The 8,651-nt window shown below is 38.1% G+C and overlaps 1 pseudogene; it reads left to right on the top strand.

Annotated features, from left to right (window-relative positions):
• Positions 1–5,610: 5,610 nt before the first annotated feature.
• Positions 5,611–5,708, top strand: LOC121163827 (annotated as a pseudogene).
• The last annotated feature ends 2,943 nt before the right edge of the window (positions 5,709–8,651 follow it).

Raw genomic sequence — 8,651 nt, 5'->3', positions numbered from 1 at the left:
CAACCAGAATGTGGCATTTTACATGCTAACAATGAAAATCTAGGTTCAAGCATGAAGGCCCAATGGCTACATATTCAGTTTCCATGCACCAGCATCTGATATGGGCAACAGTGTATGTTCCAGTTGCTCTACCTCCCATCCAGCTCCCTGCTTATGGTGTTGGAGAGTAGAAGAAGATGGTGCAAAGCCTTGGGACCCAGTACACTATTGGATGTCCCAGAAGAAGTTCCTGGCTCCTGGCTACAGATTGGCTCAACGATGGCTGTTGCAAGCAGTTAAGGAGTGAGCCAGTGCACAGATATCCTTCTCTCTCTGTCTCATTCTCTCCATAAATCTCAACTATCTTTCTAATAAAAATTAATATATATTTTTAAAAAGACACTTGTTTTCCAACTTGCATAACATTCTTTTAGTATTACCTTAGACCAGTAAATGATAGACCTATATTTAGATCTTATTTCAACTGATATTCAGTTCACAAATACTCTTCACCTCACCAAAACTACCGATTTCCAAACCCTGCCCCTCCAGGCTACTTTCACCCTTCTTTGCCTTTCCTGCCCATGAGACAACACGCAATAGCTGCAGGTCTGAGTGGGATTTCTCCAAAATGCTATGGGCCTAAGGCATCACCCTCCCATGGTGACACACTCTGGCAGCTGAGGCACATGGCATGCTCCATTACATCAGATCATCTCTGGGAAGGTCCACCCCTTTCCTGCCCACTGCTTCATCCTTAGTGCCCCCTGTAGGGGTCTCCTCCACAGTAGAATGCTCAGGTAGACACCAATGCATGGGACACCTGACAACATCCTGAGAGACTGTTGGCTACTAACCAACAGTGACAAATCTACTCACTGGAAGAGGCATGGCTTGCAAGACCAGTGTGTCTCATGGATAGTCCCTTCTCAGGAAAATACCCACTTTTCCAAGGTGTGGAGAAAACACCCTGTGTTCTAAGGAGACTCCCAAGAGTAAAGTTCAAAAATCTCAACTGCTTTTCCTTCTCTGGTGGTATTGTTTCTGTCAGTGTCAGCAGACATGTCTGTGGATGTGCTAATTCTATTAGGAACTCACCATTCAGTGAAGTTTTCAACATAAGTCACTGGCTCCAATTTCTCCAGAGAAGGGCTAAGTAAAAAAAAAAAATACATAGTTAGAAAGGATGCACAATTCTCTATACTAAGAGTGACAAATGTACTGACTAGAAGAGGCATGCCTCAGAGGACCAATGTGTCTCATGGGTAGTTGTATCTCCGAAAATGCAAGTTTTCCAAAGTGTAGGGAAAACATCCTGTGTTCTAAGCATACTCCCAAGAGTTAAGTCTAAATATCCCAACTGCTTCTGTTTCCCTCATGGCATTACATTTCTTTCAGTGTCTGCAGACATGTCTATGTATGTGTTAATTACATTTTATAGGCTTATATATGTTATTTATATGTATCAATACACACATATATGTTCTATTGTATATTCATATCTTTTAAATTCTGAACTCACCGTACATTGGCATTTTTCACGTTGGCCTTTGGCTCCAATTTGCCCAGAGAAGGGCTAAGTATAATAAAAACACACAGTTAGAAAGAATGCACAATTCTCAGTAGATTTTCTTGGATAAAATACAGTTACTCTAGCTACAAATTTATCTTGACTCATACGTCTGAGGCGCCTTTCCAAGATTTGTGCAAATGTAATGATAAGGTGAGTTAATTGAGTGTAATATTTTTTGAAATGCACACATTGTTTCAAATTGAATATTATATACTAACTTTATAAACTACTCTATGCCTGGATTTCTTTAAATATCACTTTCCACAAATCTCTGGAAGTTCTTGCCAGATCACTATTTTAAAGTGTTGTTTTACTCTCTACCAGAAAGGAGACCACCCCTGTTTTTTTTTTCTTTTTGCCAATAATGAATGTCTTAGTTCAAAAAAACCTGCTTTGATATTTACATAAAATTCTTTATCATTATCTTAGTGTCTTTACAATTTGTTTGAACTCAAATTCAGTGCACAAGTACACATCACTCTCACACCACCAAAACTCCAGTTCCAATTCTGCCTTCCTTCTTGCTGCTTCTACCCTTCATTGGTTTTTCCCACCTATGGGGCAAAATGTCATAGCTACAGGCCTGAGAGGGTCTTCCTGTGTCCACTAATGGGTCCATGGCCTACTGCCTACCCAGGAACATTATCAAGAAGCTGTATTGAAAGCAGATCAAATGGGATTGGAACTGGCAGGCCAAACTTGTGACAGGCCGGTGTCACAAGATACACTTTAACCTGCTATGCCACATTGTTGATTCCCAGTATCATTTCATCTGTTTTTAGCTCTCATTTCATTGTTTTGTACAGATAAGTTAAATGATGAGGATTAATTCATGTGTGACCTAGTAGATTATAAACTTACCATTTTTGTGTCAGAAAGCCATAGGTACTTATAAACTAGGTGTCTTTGGTCACTGCTTAAACCTAGTGTTACTTTTTAGTAGCTAGACTTTGTTTGTTATAAAACTCCCAGTTATGTGAATATAATAATGCTCTTGATTTAAGTAATCCTATCATTAACTGAGTCCCAACAAGTGATAGCCTTTTCTGCTGGCATTTACACACCACTCCCACCCCACCTAATTCCTTGATCTTGAATTCTTCTTTTGCTTCTTTTCTTTCACCCTTCTTTGTCTTTCCTGTCCTTGAGATGTGGTGAGAAAAGTGTTGGCCGAAGTCAGGGGTTTAATCAATCCAATAGCAAGTTTGGCATTGATCATGGGTCTCTTGAGGATATGAGGACACATCTAGGGTCTATTAGTTTCATTTTTTTCTAGGGCTCATCTGTTTCATGTTCAAGTTTCACTTTGTTTTTTTTACAGAGTGAATATCATCTCCTCCCTGCCCATTTGAATGTTTATATCCTAATCCCTGTAACTCAGAATTAGACCTCATTTGGAAATAGTTATAGCAAGTGTAAGTAGTTAAGATATGGTCCTACTGGAGGACAGTGAGCTCCTAATCCAGTATGACTGATGTCCTCATAAAAAGAAAAAAAGTGTGGACACAGTCACACACAGAAAGTGTGCCTTGTGCAGATGAAGGCAGAGACCTGTGTGGTGAGTCTAATGAAGGAATGCTATGGATTGCAGCAACTGATCAAAGCTAGGAGAGAGGTATAGAACAGATTCATTGTTACAGATCTGGAAAGCAACCAACCTGCATAAGAACCTACACAATTCCATTTACAACTCTAACTTCAGGACTGTTACATAATACATATAAGACACTCAGTTTGTCAAATTTTGTTACAGTAGCTTTAGCAAATGAGTACTGCTCAACCTGCTAGAGTTGCATACATAAGTGATCTGATAGTTTTCCAAGAGTCTTGGCTACCAGTCACCAAGAGGAAGCCTGACTCTTCTGACTGTTCCTCTTTTATTCAATTAGGTGAAAAAAAAAACACATACAAAAGTGGTATTGCCAACATTTTAGAGACAGTTCCCAATACGTATTCATTTGCATATGTTTATATAAGGATATATCTGACCTTTTACTGCTGACTCTGCTGTACTGTGGTAGCTCTTCAATTGGAGCTGGGCTAATGATTAAATTCTATATAACCAAAAACCATGGGAACTCATAGACTTAATTATTTATTTAAAATTATTTATAATTGACCTACAATTTGAAAACTCTAAAAAAATTTGTAAATTCTAAAAAAATTTCACAATTATTTATATATTTGCAAACAAATGTTTCCCCTTTTTGCCCTAAGAAAATAAATTTAATACAGTGGAAATTAAATTCTTAGACCTATAAAATAAACCTTATTACAACAATATATTTTTAATTAACCGTAATAAAATTTTAGTTTCTAAAGTTTACACTCTATGAGCATTTTTTTCTCTACGTGGTTCACTTTTTACATCTAGATCCACAACACAAAAGATTAAATACAGACTCAAGTTATAAATTAACTGTGCGTTGTCATAACCATTTGAAAATGCTCTCCTTCTCAGATGGCAGAAAATAAACTCACCTATTGACATTCTGGCCAGGAATCACCAAAACGTCTGTTAAAGGATTATCATCCCTGCAAAGAAGAAACACACACACAAAGAATAAAATCACATAATTTGGAAAAAAAAAACCAAGTCATCCATAAGAAAGCCTGAATGCGCATGAAGGGAATTAAAGCGACAGATTACAGCCGGGAACTTGCAAGTGTGCTTTCCAGAGTCAGCCTGTGTGTGTGTGTGTGTGTGTGTGTGTGTGTGTGTGTGTGTGTGTGTGTGCTTGCATATGTGTGCGTCCATGTGCATACAAGTAGTTACCAGAAGTAGAGAGGCACAAGAGGATGCAGCAAAATTATGACTATGCACCTTTCCTTTTCTCTCCAGTCTATCATTTTGGTCAATGTTAGATACGTTTGGTAACTAAGAGGGACATGAGTGTGTAGGAATGGGGAGGTCCAGTTGCATAAAAGTTGATAGAAGGTTACAAAGAAAGGAGTGGGTGAAATGCTGGAACAATTACGGTTTAAATGGCAAACATTGATCCCTGGTGGCTATTTAGTTATAGTTAGAAACCAGGAAGTAGATCAGAACCTGCCTAAACTATCTGCATAAGATTTTTTTTATTTCATGATTTTGTAACTTTTTAAATTATTATTAATTACATTGCATTATGTGACACAGTTTCATAGGCTCTGGGATTCTCCCAACCCTTCCCCAAGCCCTCCTCCCATGGTAGATTCCTCCACCTTGTTGCAGGATTATAGTTCAAATTCAGTTGAGATTCTTTCATTGCAAGCATATACCAAGCAAAGAGTCTAGCATCTTATTGTCCAGATACATTCAACAGTTACTTGGGGAGACCATCTCTGGTCTGAAGGCAGAGCTGGCAGAATATCATCCCGATCAATTTAAAGCCACAATATAACATCAACAGCAATTTACAACATTATGGAATTAATTGTCATGGTATTGAGTAACCAATATGTTAAAAAATACAAGTTCTTAACCACATCCTGTGACTACTTCATTGACATTTCGATTTTAGTTTATATACAACCAGCTTTTACACACCTTTAAATGCCTATAGGGTGCTATTCAGCTGTCTCGTGTCTATCCTCATTTTAGTATTTAACAGTCTATAGTGTTGAAGCATAATTCTAATGAACTTGGCATATTTTAGGATAGTCCAAACTGGCTTATAACTCTAGCAAGGCATATGTCAACAGTTGAGGTGTAGAACTGCTTTAGGAGGGGTGTGCAGAGAAATCTTCCATTCCCCAGTGAGGAGTAACCAATCTCTGTGTCCTACCTAGTAAGGTATATGTGAATTCACGCTGACCGTATCCTGTCTGGTTCTAAGCTTTCATTGTTGTTCTCTGTCTGTCTATTCTAATTTTGTTTGTTTGTTTGTTTGTTTGTTTGTTTTGGGGGGGAGGCTCCAGAGCGACCCTGATGGTCATTGCAAGAGAGGATGGGGATCCAAAGTTGGAACTAAGTAAGGACCAGAGAAAGTGCATAAGATTTTATAAATCAAAAACACATTAAGATCAGAATGATTTTCCCTTACTTTTTTCCTAGCATACGTGATTTTTTTTTGAGAGTGCTCGCAGCATATTTACTAAAATTAGAACGATACAGAGATCAGCATGGCCCCTGTGCAAAGATGACACAAATTTGCAGGAAAATTAAATAGTAAATACTTAAAGGTCCAATATAGTCTTTATATTCTTTCTGTATCAGTTGATTCTATAACCAACACCTTGTATTCTTGTGGTACACTTGCTACAACTAATATTGACATATTATCTAAAACCCATATTTGGGGTTCACTCTGTGTTGCATAGTCCTATGGATTTTTCCAGATGCATCATATCAATGTTCTTCATTACAGTATCATACAGAATAATTTCCCTGCCCTTGAAATCCTCCGTCTTCTACCTATTCATCCCTCTACTTGGTCACAAATACCTGGTAATTGCTGATCATTTTTCCTTTTTCTGTACTTCAGCTTTTCCAGAATGTCATATAGTTAGAGTCATATAGTAAGTTAACTTTTTCAGGTTGCCTTCTTTAACTCAGCCATTCGAAGTTTCTCCATATCTTTTCTTGGCTAGATAGCTCATTTATTTTAGTACTGGATAATATTCCCTTGTATGTGCATACCAGTTTTTACATTATTGGAGGATGTGCTGGTTGTTTCCAATTCTTAGCAATTGTGAATAAAGTCACTAGGAATACTTGCGTGTAGGCTTTCATGCAGACACAACTTTTCAACCCAACTGGGTAAATACTTGCGAGTGCAATTGCTGGGTTTTATGGAAAGACTATGGCTTTATAAGAAACAGTAAAAACTGTTTCACAAAGTGCTTGTACTAATTTGCCTTCCAATCTGCAATGAATGAGAATTTCCACTCCTCCACATCTTTGACAACTTGATATTGTCCATGTTTTAGATTTTAGCCATACTAATAGGCAAGGATTAGTATTTGATTGTTGTGTTAATTTGTAATTCTCTATCAATATATGATGTTGTACATCTTTTGATATGCTTACTGGCTATCTGTATGTCTTTTGGGTGAGGTGTCCAAACTGTCTTGGAAAGATGATTCCTTTATCATTACTTAGTGGCCCTGTTATAATTGACAATTTCCTTACTCTAAACTTTGTTTTCTGAAATTAATATAACCATTCTTGCTTTTTCAAAGTTAGTGTTAGCATAAAATACTCTTCTTCCACTCTTTTTTTATTCCATTTGTGTCTTTTACTGAAGCTAGGTTTCTTACAGACAATATATGGTAGGATATTGTTTTGTTATCAATTTTGTCTTACCTTGTACTTTACTTGCTATATTAGATCATACATATTAAAGTGACTATTAATACAGTTCTATTTATAGATCATTCTTCCCACTTCTACGAGGTCATACAAAGGCATTTTGGTATACTAATGAAAATCAAGCCTTCTCAGAAACCAAGTCAGGGTGATTTTCTCTCTTCACAATTTAATTTCCTCATCTTTAAACAAAGACACTTGCAAAATATACTTAGCACCTGCCAACTTCATAAAATCATGTCAAATACCATTTCCCACACAACCTGCCCTCTTCACCAAATGTCATATAATATAAATTAGTAAGTGACAATAGTATAAATGTATCAATACATATTTTCGGTTTTAAATACACAGAAATCCTCATCAAAGTAATATAATCCATTCCCATGATGTCCTGGGAAATCATAGATTCCAATCAACATGACCAATACACAGTGCACTTGTATCCTTCACTAAAAACCAGGAAGGCACTTGGCAATACTGCCTCCGAGGATGGACTTCACTCACAAGCTGCCCTGACTGCAACCAGGCTGACAGAGGTTTTCTGAACCACTTTGGGAAGGCAAGCCCAACTGAAAGAAGAGTCCTTGATAACTCAGTGGCCTTTGTTCTTGTGCACAGATCATGTACAGATCATGACTTATTTCCCAGGTAATATTCTAAATGCTTCACATATAATCATTCTTACAATAATCCTGTAGTCTATAGTATTATTATCCCCACTTGCCAGATGAAAGCCATCAGCCTCGTAGAAGGTGAACAACTTGCCCATTGTCACCAGGCTACAAGAAGTAGACATGAGATTGGAAAATTCTTTTCCATAATACTTTCCTGACTTCCAATGTTTATGTAAGTCTGGGAAATTGATTATACATCTGTTTTTTAAAGATGCTTATTTGTAAGGCAGAATATGTCTGTGAGAGAGAAACAAAGAGAGAGGTCTTAGATCTGCCCGTTTACTGCTCAAAAGTCCACAATAGCCAGGCGCTGTCCAGGCCAGAGCCAGGAGCTTCATCCGAATCTCTCATGGTGGATTCAAGGATCAAGTACTTGGGCTATCCTCTGCTGCTTTCTGTGCTTTAGCAGGAAGCCAGATCAGAAGTGGAGCAGCCAACTCTTGAACTCATATCCAAATGGGTTCATGAGCTGCAGGAGGTGAATTAGCCCACTACACCACAAAACCAGGACATATTTATTTTGTAAATACTATGAATTTCTAAGAGAAAACCAGAATATGCTGGGGCTTTTGACTTATTTGACCACAAACCTGTTTCTGACAAAAGTGCAAGAAACACATTTCAGAAACATCCTATTAAATTGTATTTATTTGTCCTTGGGCCCGGCGCAGTGGCCTAGTGGCTAAAGTCCTCGCCTTGAACATGCTGGGACCCCATATGGGTGCCGGTTCTAATCCTGGCAGCTCCACTTCCCATCCAGTTCCCTGCTTGTGTTCAGTTGAGGGTGGCCCAAAGCCTTGGGACCCTGCAACCATGTGGGAGACCTGGAAGAGGTTCCTGGTTCCCAGCTTCGGATAAACACAGAACTGGCCGCTGTGGTCGCTTGGGGAGTGAATCATCGGACGGAAGATCTTCCTCTTTGTCTCTCCTCCTCTCTGTATATCTGACTTTGTAATAAAATAAATAAATAAAACAAACCAAAAAATTGTATTTATTTGTCCTAACAAACCAGTTTTGAACTTCAAAATCAGGCTCCAAAGCCTGACAGATATGACTATTATATCATCCTTTCAGCCTGTTTGGAAAGCAAGACTGCAGTTTGGATTGCCAAATGCTTTTTGACTGGATTGAG

This window comes from Ochotona curzoniae, unplaced genomic scaffold (assembly GCF_017591425.1).
Source record: "Ochotona curzoniae isolate NIBS_2020 unplaced genomic scaffold, NIBS_Ocur_1.0 contig_64, whole genome shotgun sequence".
Taxonomy (NCBI): Eukaryota; Metazoa; Chordata; class Mammalia; order Lagomorpha; family Ochotonidae; genus Ochotona; species Ochotona curzoniae.
The sequence above is the reverse complement of the archived record's forward strand: the minus strand, read 5'-3'. Positions and strand labels throughout refer to the sequence as shown.